Source organism: Pygocentrus nattereri, chromosome 1 (assembly GCF_015220715.1).
Source record: "Pygocentrus nattereri isolate fPygNat1 chromosome 1, fPygNat1.pri, whole genome shotgun sequence".
In the NCBI taxonomy this organism is placed as follows: Eukaryota; Metazoa; Chordata; class Actinopteri; order Characiformes; family Serrasalmidae; genus Pygocentrus; species Pygocentrus nattereri.
This window is the reverse complement of record NC_051211.1, coordinates 5,189,520-5,204,867: the sequence shown is the minus strand read 5'-3', so window position 1 is coordinate 5,204,867 and position 15,348 is coordinate 5,189,520. Positions and strand designations below refer to the sequence as shown.

Genomic DNA, 15,348 nt, shown 5'->3' with positions numbered 1-15,348 from the left:
ACCTTCTGCAGAAATTTCTGAAAGAAGTAGAGTAAAAAGGAAAAAAGGTGAACAACCAAAGCAAAGATACAAATCCCAATATTCATTTATCACACAAGCCTCCTAAAATAAAGGTGCCAATAAAGTTTCAGTGTGATGCAATAGAAAAATCACTTCTGGTTCCCTAAGACAGTGGTTTTTAAACTGGTCTTTGAGGACCCTTAGATGGTCCAGATATGTCCACCAATCCAACGTTCAGCACAAAGGGATACAGCTATAATGTGGGCTGTCTGGGGATCCCTGAGGACCAATTTGAGAACCACTGTCCTGAAAATTCTTCTTTTAGACCCGAAGCACAGGTATGTTATAACTGACGTTTGGGGCAGGGCGTAACATGGTTGAAACCCTTCCTTCTTCTAATTTAACACCCTATAAATTCAGATCCTCACCTTCTGTTCCCATGAGTTCGTAATCCCCACCACCACCCCATCTCCTCCCGGTTCCTCAGTCCTACATCAGTCCTACTACAGCTATGAGGTGGATCTGGTCTTCTAGCTAAAAGCAGAAGCCGCCCAGAACTCCAGCCCAAGTTCTCTGAGTTCTCCCCCCTCCCTCAATCGGTCTTCCCTCATACTACCACCACCATGTTGAAAGTAGTTTAACATTAGTTTAAAGACGATCACATTAAACAGAGCTTCAATACCAATTAAAGGTTTTCCTACCTGCCTTAAAATAAAAGTGCCACAAGTGGTTCTTTGTGTACGTTGTAATTGAAGAACCACTTTTGGTTTTCTTAAAAAGACATTTAGTAACATGTAACAAACATTCTACACCATATGAAATTTTGCCTACACTCTTAAAAACAAAGGAGCCAGAAAAGGTTCTTTGCATGATGCCCTAGAAGAACCATTTTTGGATGCAATGTGAGTGTGAAGAAGTTTTTTAATTTCAATGACCCTCACATCATGTAAACGTTCTTTAAAGAATCCTCGAAATAGGGAAAAAATCTTTTTTTTTATTAGATGGTAACTTTTTTTATATTTTTGATGTTGCTGCATCAGAGAAAAGAACGTTTTAAGCATTCATGGCACTCTGTCCCTGAACCTGTGAAGAACCTCTTTTTTCAAGAATGTATGTTTAAACCTTTAAAAGGTTCTTTACATGCACAAAACTCTTTTTCAAACATGATTCTTTGTGGTTCTACTACGGCTCTGCTCAAAGAAGTTTGTGGCCCAGCTTTTAAAGTGTGTAACTGTATATACAACCCCTTAGGTACTTTGTTTTTTAAGTGAAGATTTGACTTAGAACATGTACTGTACTTCACAGCTCACTGTACTACACACAGTTACATGTTGAAGACCACCAGCCTTTCACAGGATTGAGTAAATTATTAATTATTATGGTTAACATTTCAAAGATGCACTCCTCTATGAGGGAAATATGCATATCCAAATTAGAAAATACAGCTTTTACATCTTTTGAATAATGTAGGAATGTTTTAATTGCACTTTTTAATGATCCCCATGCAACTTTTTCTGACTTTTGGTCTGGGTGTACGACTCACTCACACAATAATTACCCAGTCGCCTGGTTAAACATTCACTGCATGTGTGGGATCAGACCTAGATGTCTGAAAGAACCCTGTTGCTTTCAATAATTGAATTTTGTGCTGCCTTTAAAGGGGAATTTCACTACTTCATTAACTAGTTCAGATGTAACAAAGTGGTTTGTTGTGAAATGTTCTTTTCTAGAGAAACATGCCGAGTCAGAATTGTTCACAATGGTGGTGATAGGAACCAGACGTCCACCTCTAAAAGCTCAATTATAGAAAGATATCACATGAAATATATAATGTTTATAATGTTTTTTTTATCCATTTGTGGTGGGAAGGGAGGTCCATGCAGAGCACTGGAAGATGGTTAAACAGCCATATTTGGGTTGTAGACAACACAATCTCCTGTGGCCGGCCGCACCAGCTGTGCGTAAGTTAAAACGTAGGCTAGCTGTACCATAAGTTCAGTAACTAAGTTCAGTTTTGTGCATTACTAAATCCAACGGGTTGCACCACAAACTAGTTTTAACATCGAGCTTAGTAGTTACTAAATATTTACACCTCCCCTGAGCAGGTATACGGTTTGAAGAAGCCATCAGAAACCACATAGAAAGCACAGGAAAGACCAAAAACATGAATTTTGGTTAATTAAGCTGGTTAACTGTAATTAGTTTCTTGACTTAAGTATTTTTGGTGTATCTGTACTGAAGTTCCTCCATTCTGGACTTTTTCCTTTCACTCCACTACATTTCAGAGTCTAATATCCGACTTTTTCTTCCTACATTTTGAGAAATCTGTCGTTCCTTTTGGTTTCTGTGTGTATAAAAATGTAACATGTCAAAACGAAAGAAGCGCAAAGCCAGAGCACCAATCAGGGCCCAGCGGTCACTTTGTTTAGAGCTGGTTTTGACCTGTTGGTCATACCGACCCAGTGCAGCACGCGGTTCAACGTCAGCGCAGCAGCGTAAAACTTTGGGAGAGTCTGTTCAACATAAATGATTAACTAACCTAACTTTGTGTAAATAGAGCACAATATAGAAATATGTCCACATATGCAGTCGAGACTGACGCGGCTTTTTTCTGAATTTCTACAAACACCATTTCATTTTATAGTAAATGAGTTTGGGCTGGTTTATGTTTATGAACAGACGCCTACAGATCAACATAGTAAAGGAGCTCATCTGTGATCCTGAGTTTAAAGCCAGTTTTTATTCAACTTAAACTTGGAACTAAGTTGTAAATAAATCTGAAACTGAAACTTTGCTTGTGTGTAAAAAGTGATTTCAGAGCCACTCGGTTCTCCCTGATGGAAACTGTTTACCTTCAGTGTTTTGTGCTTCTGATCATTTTAATAGACGTCAGCGTCACTAATTAATGATGTTCTATTAAAAGACTGGTTTACCAAGAGAGACGCTGGAGGACTTTCACCTGAAATGAGTTCATGAAGCCAGTCTGGTTATAAAAATGATAACAGGACATCAGAGCCAGAATTACTCTTTTAGTACTTTTACTTTATACTTAAGTACATTTGAAGGGAAATACTTTAGTACTTTTACTCAAGTTGGAGGTCTAAAGGGAGGAACTTCTACTTTTACTGGAGGAATATTTTACCTGATTTGTGTACTTCATCCAGCACTGGCTAAGCTAAAAATTCTAAATGCGATACACTGTGATTTTACTCACAGCTCTAATCGTCATCCTGGTTTAAACTAAGCATGAAGGTAAACACCCACAGCTTCAGCTCAAAGAGACTCAGCAGCTGCTCAAGCAGCTAAACTGATGTGTCAGTCATCCAGAAACCATCGATTAAAAAACTGCATGTTTGGTTATCTAAAGGACAAACAGACACTGGCTGTATATAATCAGCTGCATTCAGGTTAACTTGTACACATCTTTCTCTTCTATGCTGGATATTTTTTCCATTGAAAAAAACAGAGCTACAGTACTGTGTGGAAATCTTCAGTCTTCTTTCAAAATCTATTTATTTGTGTAGTTTGTGTTTATTTGCTGAGAAAAGTGTTAATTTTTGAATAAACAAAGCTTATAGAATATTGATTAATAATGATTATATATATATATATATATATATATATATATATATATATATATATATATATATATATATATATATACATAAATATATAAAACAGTGATTTTCTGGATGTTGGTGTGTTTGTTTACCCATCTCCAAGCCTCTCCTCGAGGAAGTCCAGTATTATATGTAGTTTAAAAGCAGCTCCTGGTTTGTCCAATCAGTGCTCAGTAAATTGAGCTCATGATGTAACTGATGATATTAACGAGTCTCTGTGGCGGCTGTGAAGGTGTCCAGGAAAAATATGGACCCAAGAAATTCTTGTTACTTTTTATTGTTTTTCTGTTTATTTGAATTATGTCAATAATTCTAAAAACTGTTTAAAAATTTGCTCAGATGCCTAAAACTCTCACACAGCACTGTAGCTGCTGTGTTTCCATGACAACGGGTTTACAGACGGGTTCTGAACATATCTGTTAGATCCTAATGTCAGTGCATACTGATCAATGCACAATCCTGGGTCCATGACTGTATCATGACCTATGGGGTTCAGGTCTATGGTACGCATAAGGCCTTAGGGCTTGCGTCATACAGAGGCCTCAGCTTATGCTCGTGCGTTCATATGGTTAGTTGTAACCCATAGTGACAATGATGTCTGATTAGCAATGTTCTAACATTATCTGTTGTTTAGGCTCCATGTTCCTGGACGTCATAAACGAGGTCGAACCCTAGAACCTAAAACACGATCAAACGGTTCTAACAACCTGGTGTCAGAAGTGGGATGCTGTGATGGTAAGTAAGAATTTTTTTCTTCTTCTGTCTTATTACTCGCACAGCATCTCATGGTTAATGTCTGAATGTATTACATAACCCTGTAAAGGCATAAGAAGCCTCCGCTGTAAGCGGAGCTGAGTTTCTCTTGACACGGGCCGACTGGGATTCCGCCCCGTGCAGGAAAGGGTTGTTTTGTGCGCACTGAGAGAAAGGAGAGGATCACTCCTTGTCCAAATTGGACTGGTTTACTGTTTTTTTTCCGCTTTCATGCGTGGGTTGAGCTGAGTACATGCAGTGTTTGTGAACCTGAAGCCTCCCTCCTTCGAGTCATTCATTGTTATAATTTTTGACGTTTTTGTGTGTGTGTTTTCGTTCTTGTCTGTGTGTTGTTTTGTGTGTGTTTATTAACCATTTAACATACTGCCTGTGAACCATGTGGTCGGGTGTTAGTTATGTTAAACCTAAAGCAGGGGAAACGCCAAAGGATTGGCTTGAACGTTGTAATTTGGGCTCACATTGCAATCCTTATATCGATTGTTTGGCTGGGTGGACTGAGTGTACAGGACTTAGGCAATATCCAAGAACTGGCTCATTTAAGCAAGAGATGCTAGATTTAACTCACTGGTTGATTCATGGAGGTTATGGGAATCCAAACTGGGATTATGATTATATGGAGAAATCATGGTTGGCTTGGGAAAAAGCAAAAAAGGTGTGAGATAAGTCGCATGGAACAGAACTTAGTAGGACGCCTAAAGCTCTGAAGCAGGGTACTTCGTCTCCTCCTCCGTTGGTCAAACAAGGGTTAACTAAGCTGGCAGCCTTAGTTAATAAGTCTGATGTGAACCCTGCAATGGTCTCAGACTCGAATTACATCATGTTAAAGTGAAGTCCGCATCAGTGAGTTGTTGCAAGCTAAGACACGACTTATGGATTTGAGGTGCAACCAAATTTAGTAAAGGACAGTCTGAACGTAACTAGTGTAACCGAGGACTCGGTAAAGACTTTACGCCCAAAGTTAAGCACAAACCTACGCAAACCTGGTGCAGGTTCGTCTCACCACCACTGTAAAGAAATCTGAATCAGTTTCTGACAATGAACCATTTTACATCAAACCATTTGATCTCAAAGACTGAATTACCCAGAAACTAGAAAAATAATAGGTGGAATCCCCCTGACAGACCTTTAACTGCACAGCACAACTACAGGACATAAGAAATGCAGCTTAGGCACAGGAACCTCAACACTGCTCTAAAGCAGAGCCAAAGTACTTTGGGAACAATGTCAGGAAGACGGCGCTTATTTGGACTTGGCCTGTCTGTTATTCAATCTGCACGCAAACAATTGCTGATACAGGCCAGCATTCGTGATGTTACACCACAGCTGCAAAAATAATCCTTTATATAAGCATCCAAACAAGGGCCCAGCATTAAAGGAGCTGTACCTGAAAAGTAATGACCCTAGCATGGGACTCAGTAACAGCACAGCACTCAAAATCCATAACTACAGCTTCACTAACAACCCAGTAAATATTTTACAGGGAATATTTCACAATGTAAAACAGCATAAAATACAAGTACAAAGCACAGGTTAAAGGAGAAATAATGAGTCAAGCTTAAACAGATGAAGATGAACAGGTAGGTACTCACAGGTCAGCCTGTCAGCAGGATCTGGGAGGATCTGAAGTCAAGAAGTGAAGACACCTTTATTTTTTTCACGCAGACGTGGGTGTGATCAGTCTGACCAACCATGAAGACCTGCCTGTTGATGTTTTATCAAAGCTGGATTTAAAATCACGGCAGATGTGAAGGTAACAAGTATAAAAGCACTGTAGATTCATTGTTACATCTAAAACAGCAATAATAGCAATAATACCTGCAGCAGCTGAATATTGAAATGATAAGTGCATTATTAGCTTATTAATGATAAAACAGAACTTTATTAGTCCCACAAGGGGGAAATTCTCAGTGTTACAGCAGCAAAGGGACAGCAACGAAAAAAAGAGAAGAAGTAACAAGAAGAGAAGTAACAAGCAAGTAATTAACTTTGTTAAGTACTTAACAAGGTTTTTCCAGTTTATTACTTGTTACTATATAGACAATATATATAAAACTAAACATAAAAAATAAGATAAAAAATATAAACCCTATCCTTCGCAAAGAATAATAAAATAAAGAATTAAAAATAAATAAAAAGCTAAGATATTTACAGTGTAAGGATATTTTGCCTGAAATTCAGATGGAAATGAGCTACTACACTGATTTCTATGCTGGATAATGTTCTAAGAGTAAAAGACGCCGAATGCAGTTATGCTACTCGATTCTTGGCTATGAACTGAAATCAGTGGAAACTTAAACTCATACGGCTGGTTTTCCAGACTAAGATCAAATGTGAAAGTCCACTGATTTCTAACGTTTGTGCGTGGTTAAAAAATCAAGGTGATCTGTTGTACATTCTTCAAAAAGATGACGCCTCAAAGGTTCTTTAGTATAAAAAATGGTTCCATATTAGGACCATGAACACCCAAAGAACACCTGGCGTGATTAAACCAGTCTTTGCCTCATGAAATGGTTCTTCCGATTGACAGAGAAAGTGCTATAGATGGTTCTATATAGCACCTATTTTGAAAATGGTTCTCTCATTAAAAATGATTCTAAATAAAAACTAATGATTTCTCGTTTAACTATGTTTTATCACCTGTCGGTAAAGCACGTCGAGCTGCCACTGGAACATTGGAATGAAAAGTGCTATATAAATTATTATTATTATTATTATTATTATTATTAGGCACCACAAATGGTTCTTCTGTTGTTACAAGCTTGACATCCAAACACTAGCAGAATACACTGGTGTACAATTCTTTTCAAATAGGTTCTATATAGAACCATCTACAGCACCTTCTCAATCAATCTGAAGAACCTTTTACTAAAGCACCTTTGAAGAACCATCTTTTTTAAGAGTCAGCATTGTTCACTGTGGTGGTGATAGGAACCAGACATTCGAACTTTAATGCCTTTAAAAACTCCCTCAGAGAAAGTTGTTGCATTAACTGGTTAAGAACTCTGAAACGTTATGAACATGCTGAGGGATGTCTGAGGCACGATTGTCTTACACGGGTTTTGAGAAGGTTTTTAGTCGAAAACATTTATTTTTTAAAATACATTCACGATGGAGAGCTACATACAGGACGGCAAGCTTCTCCACAGTGAGCCGCTTCATATCAAACCACTCTGAACGACTTTGTTTACATCTCAGTAAATGGATTATGCTGTTATAAAATCGGTGGGATTCCTATTGAAGCCTAGGCCTAAACTAACAAGAATGTCCCATGGTAAATTAGGCTTAATCCACACCTGGGAAACCAGTAATTAAAGCCCGTCCCTGGTTTGTGACCTACTAGGTTATTTTTGTGTAGAATAGCACTAACTATGTTTTGTCAACAGGCTATAAAAGATAAACTTAGATTCCTTTGTGTACTGAAAAGAGTTTCAGCCATTAGGATTGTGCTCTAAGAGCACACAAACAGGACCCGAGTGAATCGTGCGTTTGTGTAAACAGAGAAACATTCGGGATAATCTGTCACACTGCTGTCAAAAGCAGAACCCATAATCAGGGCAGCTTAAGGAGCCTCAGTAACTGTAAACCTGAGGAAAACTTTAACTCTGACAGACGACGTCACGGCTGTGTTACGTAAGAACGCGCAGGACAGCAACTTCAGCAAAGACTAAACTCAAAACACAGAGAAACCGTCCCAGCAAGCCCAGCAGTCCTTAATAATGCTGAGATGAACCTGAAATATAAACACCAACAGTTTTTATTCTACTGGACAAACTAAGTGACCCTTATTAGTCCCACAACGGGGAAATTTCACCACCGCATTTAACCCATCCATGAAGTGAAACACCACATACACACTAGTGAGCACACACACACACTAGGGGGGGTAGTGAGCACACTCGCCCGGAGCGGTGGGCAGCCCTATCCACAGCACCCAGGGGAGGAGTTGGGGGTTAGGAGTCTTGCTCAAGGACACCTCAGTCATGGACTGTCAGCTCTGGGGATCGAACCGGCGACCTTCCAAAGCCATACATTACAATTCAGATGAAAAGACGATGCATTATATTGACATCAGCTCCTTTATTTACTCTACACTATTAAAAAGATGGCTCTTCAAGAGTTCTTTAATAAAGACAATAGTTCTACACAGAACCATGAACACTCAAAGAACCACCTGCATGGTTAGACGGTGCTGTGCATGGTAAAATTGTTCTTCAGATGGATGGAGAATGTGTCCTACATGATTCAACGTAGAACCTTTTAGACAAGGATTAGATAGTGATGACGTTGCTTTTTTACAGGGGCCTGTTTATAAACTGTAAATGTTCCTAAAACAACTTTAAAATAGTTCTGTAGTGATACGGTCATGAAGGTAGGTTAGACAAAAAAACTGCATATGAACATAAACCTGAACGAATAACAAACAACAAAACAGCCTCAGTCTATAATCAATCAACCAGTAAAGGCAATGTGGTGGAATGTGACCAAAAAAAGGAAGAAAGAATGAAATGACACCAACAATTCAACCTTTTCTAACAACATTCCCCCACACAGTGACAGAAACGTAATGACAAAGATTTACAACACTGCATTAGTTTCAGTTTGACCCACTTAGTAATAGAACCTCTTACAATGGCAGCGTTAAGTGACTGGATTACAGAAGACAAAGGAATCATCTTTGATGAATGGACTCGTCTTTGATGAATGGACTGATCCATGATTAATGGACTCATCTTTGATCAACGGACTCATCACTGACAAATAGTTTCATTTCAGAACAGTCACTATTGCCATTATTATGCAAGACAATGATTTTGAGAGTCAGTTGTTTTGAAGAACTGTTTGAAGCTGTCTGAATAAAACACTGAATCAATCTATCTATCTATCTATCTATCTCTCTCTCTCTCTCTCTCTCTCTCTCTCTCTCTCTCTCTCTCTCTCTCTCTCTATATATATATATATATATATATATATATATATATATATATATATATATATATATATATATATATATATATATATATATACATATTTAGGCATATTTTCTACCTCCAAGCTGGATAAACTTGAATGCTTAATGGATTTAAGCCTAGCAGGTGATGTGTATCTGTGTAATGAGGGAGGGTGTGGCCTAAGGAGGTCAACACCCTAAATCAAAGCGTGCATAATTATTAGGCAGCTTTTTTCTTTTGGCAAAATGGGCCAAAAAAGAGATTAAACTGACTCTGAAAAGTCAAAAATGACCAAAAGTCTCTCAGAGGGATGCAGAACTCTTGAAATTGCTAAGATATTGGGGCGTGATCACAGAACCATCAAACGTTTTGTTGCAAATAGTCAACAGGGTCGCAAGAAATGTGCTGAGAAAAAAAGAGGCAAATTAACTGCCAAGGATTTGAGAAGAATCCAGCGTGAAGCCACCAGGAACCCATTATCTTCCAGTTCTGTCATATTCCAGAACTGCAACCTAGCTGGAGTATCAAGAAGTACAAGATGTTCAGTGCTCAGAGACGTGGCCGAGGTAAGGAAGGCTGAAACCCGACCACCACTGAACAAGACATATAAGCTGAAGTGTCTAGACTGGTCCAAGAAGAATCTGAAGACAGATTTTTTAAAGGTTTTATGGACTGATGAAATGAGAATGACTCTTGACGGACCAGATGGACGGGCCCGTGGCTGGATCAGTAACGGGACAGAGCTCCACTTCGAGTCAGACGCCAGCAAGGTGGAGGTGGGGTACTGGTATGGGCTGGTATTATTAAAGATGAGCTGGTTGGACCTTTTCGGGTTGAAGATGGGCTCAAAATCAACTCCCAATCCTACTGCCAGTTTTTAGAAGACAATTTCTTTAAGCAGTGGTCCAGGAAGAATCTGCATCTTTCAAAAAGACGATGATTTTTATGCAGGACATGCTCCATCACATGCATCCAAGGGCTCCTCTGCATGTGTCGCCAGTAAAGGCGTTAAAGATTAAAAACTTATGACGTGGCCCCTTCCTCACCTGACCTGAACCCAACTGAGAACTTGTGGGCAATTCTTAAACGGGAGATTTACAGTGAAGGAAACAGGACACCTCTCTGAACAGGGTCTGGGAGGCTGCGGCTGCTGCTGCACAAAAAGTTGATCGTCAACAGATCAAGAAACTGACCGACTCCATGAATGGAAGGCTCATCACTGTTATTGAAAAGAAGGGTGGCTATACTGGTCACTGATTTTTTTTTTTATTTCTCAGAAATGTTCACTGGAAAGCTTTGAGTTGTTTGTTTATAATTCTCACTTGAACAGATGAAAATAAAGTGAAATGGGAAAATGTGCGTTTTCCATTTAGCTGTTTAATAATTCTGCACCATTATAGTTGCCCAATAATTGTGCACATATAGATATTCTCCTCAGAAAGCCAAAACCTCACTTTATTTTTCTTAAACATTCATGTTTGAGGTTTATTAACACTTTGGATTAAACGAGAGCGCTGTAGTTGGTCATTAATAAAAATAATCCTCAAAATTAAGACTTGCCTAATAATTGTGCACACAGTGTATATATATATATATATATATATATATATATATATATATAACCCCAATTCCAAGGATGTTGTGTAAAACATAAATAAAAACAGAATATTATGATTTATTCTATATTATATATTCTATTGAATAATTCTATATTCATCTAAATACACTACAAAGACATGATATTTAATGTTCAAACGGTTAGAATTTATTGTTTTTTGTAAATATTCACTCATTTTGATTTTGATGCCTGCAACACGTTCCAAAGAAGTTGGGACAGTTTACCACTGTGTTACATCACCTTTCCTTTAACACTCAATAAGTGTTTGGGAACTGAGGACACTGATTATTGAAGCTTTGTAAGTGGAATTCTTTCCCATTCCTGCTTGATGTACAGCTTCAGCTGCTCAGCAGTCCGGGGTCTCCGCTTCATAATGCGCCACACATTTTCAATGGGAGACGGTCTGGACAGCAGGCAGGCCAGTCTAGTACCCGCACTCTTTGACTACGAAGCCACGCTGTTGTAACACGTGCAGAATGTGGCTTGGCATCGTCTTGCAGAAATAAGCAGGACGTCCCTGAAAAAGACGCTGCTTGGATGGCAGCAGATGTTGCTCCACAACCTGTATGTACCTTTCAGCATTAATGGAGCTTTCACAGATGTGCAAGTTACCCCTGCCATGGGCACTAACACCCCCCACACCATCAGAGATGCTGGATTTTGAACTTTGCGCTGATAACAACCTTTTCCTCTTTGGCCCAGAGGACATGGTGTCCATGATTTCCAAAAACAGTGTGAAATGTGGACGCGTCAGACCACAGGACACTTTTCCACTCTGCGTCAGTCCATCTCAGATGAGCTCGGGCCCAGAGAAGCCGGCGGCGTTTCTGGGTGGTGTTGATATCTGGCTTCGCTTTGCATGGCAGAGTTTTAACTTGCACTTGTAGACGGAGCGACGAACTGAGTTCACTGACAGTGGTTTTCTGAAGTGTCCTGAGCCCATGTGATAATATCCGTTACAGAATGCTGTCAATTTTTAATGCAGCGCCGCCTGAGGGGTCGAAGGTCACGGCCATTCAGTGTTGGTTTTCTGCCTTGCTGCTTACCTGCAGAGATTTCTCCAGATTCTCTGAATCTTTTGATGATATTATGGACTGTAGATGATGAAATCCCTAAATTCCCTGCAGTTGCACGTTGAGAAATGTTGTTCTTAAACTATTGGACTATTTGCTCACACAGTTGTTCACAAAGTGGTGAACCTCGCCCCGTCCTTGCTTGTGAACGACTGAGCCTTTCAGGGATGCTCCCTTTATACCCAATCAAGACGCTCACCTGTTTCCAATTAACCTGTTCACCTGTGGAATGTTCCAAACAGGTGCTTTTTGAGCATTCCTCTTATGTTGCCCCTGTCCCAACTTCTTTGGAACGTGCTACAGGCATCAAATTCAAAATGAGTGAATATTTGCAAAAAAACAATAAAGTTTATCCATTTGAACATTAAATATCTTGTCTTTGTAGTGTATTCAATTGAATACAGGTTGAAAAGGATTTGCTAATCATCGTATTCTGTTTTTATTTATGTTTTACACAACGTCCCAACTTCACTGGAATTGGGGTTGTATATCTATATCTATCTATATCTATCTATCTATATCTATATCTACCTATCTATCCATCTATCTGAGTTTAACATAATCAACAATAAAATTTAGGAAATAAACACTGTGCATTATAATGTGCACTTCTCTATAGAGGTGTTGACTATATATTTGTTTTGTTTTGGTCATTTTCACTTAGAAAACCAGTAAAAACATCTACTTTGACCATTTGACCTGAGCAGTAGTTATGACATGCTTCAACTTAAGTGCTCTTCAATTTGGCCATGAAAGCCTTCCGTTTCTGTAACGTATGAGGTATGGTTAAAAGGTATTTCATTGTTTACAGCCTCATGGTGGCGCTACACATCCTACTGTAAACCTGTGATGTGAAGAAATGTCAAATTTAATATGCAAAGCTTGAACTATTAGCTCAGATAGTTGTCTCACAGTTACAAAAACTGAGACATCACTGTTTTACAGTAGCTCAGAGAAGGTTTTTGTCTAAAGCATATTTCTTTTTAAAATACATTCATGATGAAGAGCTACATCCAGGGTGGAAAGCTTCTCTAAGCTACTCTGAACGACTTTGTTTACATCTCAGTAAATGGATTATGCTGTTATAAAATCGGTGGGATTCCTATTGAAGCCTAGGCCTAAACTAACAAGAATGTCCCATGGTAAATTAGGCTTAATCCACACCTGGGAAACCAGTAATTAAAGCCCGTCCCTGGTTTGTGACCTACTAGGTTATTTTTGTGTAGAATAGCACTAACTATGTTTGGTCAACAGGCTATAAAAGATAAACTTAGATTCCTTTGTGTACTGAAAAGAGTTTCAGCCATTAGGATTGTGCTCTAAGAGCACACAAACAGGACCCGAGTGAATCGTGCGTTTGTGTAAACAGAGAAACATTCGGGATAATCTGTCACACTGCTGTCAAAAGCAGAACCCATAATCAGGGCAGCTTAAGGAGCCTCAGTAACTGTAAACCTGAGGAAAACTTTAACTCTGACAGACGACGTCACGGCTGTGTTACGTAAGAACGCGCAGGACAGCAACTTCAGCAAAGACTAAACTCAAAACACCGAGAAACCGTCCCAGCAAGCCCAGCAGTCCTTAATAATGCTGAGATGAACCTGAAATATAAACACCAACAGTTTTTAATCTACTGGACGAATTATAGTTAAATCACTGGAGAGTCATTACAATTAAGAAACATTACAATTAAGATGAAAAGACAAAAGACAACTGAACACAATTAAGAGCAAAAAGAGTTGGTACTCATATATCACATTCACATCAGCCCCTTTATTTGCTTTGCACTCTGAAAAAGATTCCTCGAGGGTTCCTCGAGTTGTTGGTCGGAAGACAGGATTCACCTTGGACAGGTCGCCAGTCCATCACAGGGCAGACACACAGACATATACATCCACACCTAGGGGCAATTTAGTGTGTCCAGTAAGCCCGACTGCATGTCTTTGGACTGAGGGTGGAAACCCCCACAGACACAGGGAGAACATGCAAACCCCACACAGAGAGGACCCCGGTCACCCGGGCAGGAATCAAACCCGGGCCTTCTTGCTGTGAGGCGACGGCGCTACCCACGTGCAAACTTCACTCAGAAAGCTGGCAAAACATAATTTGACCCTGGGTGCCAAAACTTTTGCTCATTATGAGTCTGTTGCATAAAAACAATTCCTAATTCTAATTTTATATAGTTATTTAAGATCTTGTTACCATGTGATACAAAAACTTAAAGTTAATCATTATTAAGTGGGAAATCGTTAATAATTATCACTGGACCGCTATTATTACAAAGTTGTGACTGTACTTATAAAGATCAGATTACTGATTACACTTAAACGCAATACATCTGTAGGTAGAATCTATGAACGCTCAATCATCATAAACTATCATTCATAAACATGCAGTACTGTGAGAAAGTTTCAGGCATCTAAGATCATTTTTAAACAGTTGACCTCAGCAGTGAGTTTATCATAATATACATTAGAATAAAGTCGTATTCATAATTCAAATAAACAGAAAAACAATAAACAGTAACAAGAATTTCTTGTGTCCGTATTTTTCCTTGACACCTTCACAGCCGCCACAGAGACTCGTTAATATCATAAATTACATCATGAGCTCAATTTACTGAGCACTGATTGGTCAAACCAGGAGCTGCTTTTTAACTAGATATAATACTGGACTTCCTCGAGGAGCGGCTTGGAGATGGGTAAACAAACACACCAACGTCCAGAAAATCACTCTAATATATATATAATATATATACACAAATAAATAGATTTTGAAAATGTGTCTTGGGTGCCTGAGACTTTCACACAGTGCTGTATGTGATCATGGTGCTTTTTACAGGAGACTGTTATTATAAACTGTTAACAGTTCTTGTAATTGTTCCTGAAAAAGGGTTTTATTGGTATAAAGGTAGTTAGAAAATAAAACTTTATATACATAATCTATATAAACGTAAACCTGAACAGAAAGAAATCTCAACAAAACAGCCTCAATATGCAATCAGTCAACATAAAATATTCATAGAAATTTTGAGGAATTTCACCAATAAATCTATCAGTGTGGTGGAATGTGACCAATAATAAATCCAACAGTTTAACTGTTTCTAACAACATCCCTCCACACAGTTACTACAGTGATAAGTGCAATGACAAAGATTTAGAAAACTGCATTTGTTTCCTTTTGACTGGCGTCTTTGATTAACGAATTCATTTCAGAACAGTCATTTTTGGCATTATTATACAAGAAAACTATTTTAATATTTTTAGTTTTGATCTGTCTCAACACTGAATCTAAATTTTTGTTGCTTCCTGTCT

At 38.7% G+C, this 15,348-nt stretch overlaps 1 protein-coding gene across 1 annotated transcript in view; it reads right to left on the bottom strand.

Annotated features, from left to right (window-relative positions):
• Positions 1-5,991: 5,991 nt before the first annotated feature.
• slc52a2 (solute carrier family 52 member 2) overlaps positions 5,992-15,348 on the bottom strand; it is a 38,387-nt gene continuing 29,030 nt past the window's right edge. Inside the window, exon 6 of the transcript XR_001858962.2 lies at positions 5,992-6,095. The gene's annotated coding sequence lies outside the window, so the exon portion shown is untranslated. The remainder of the gene's footprint in view (positions 6,096-15,348) is intronic.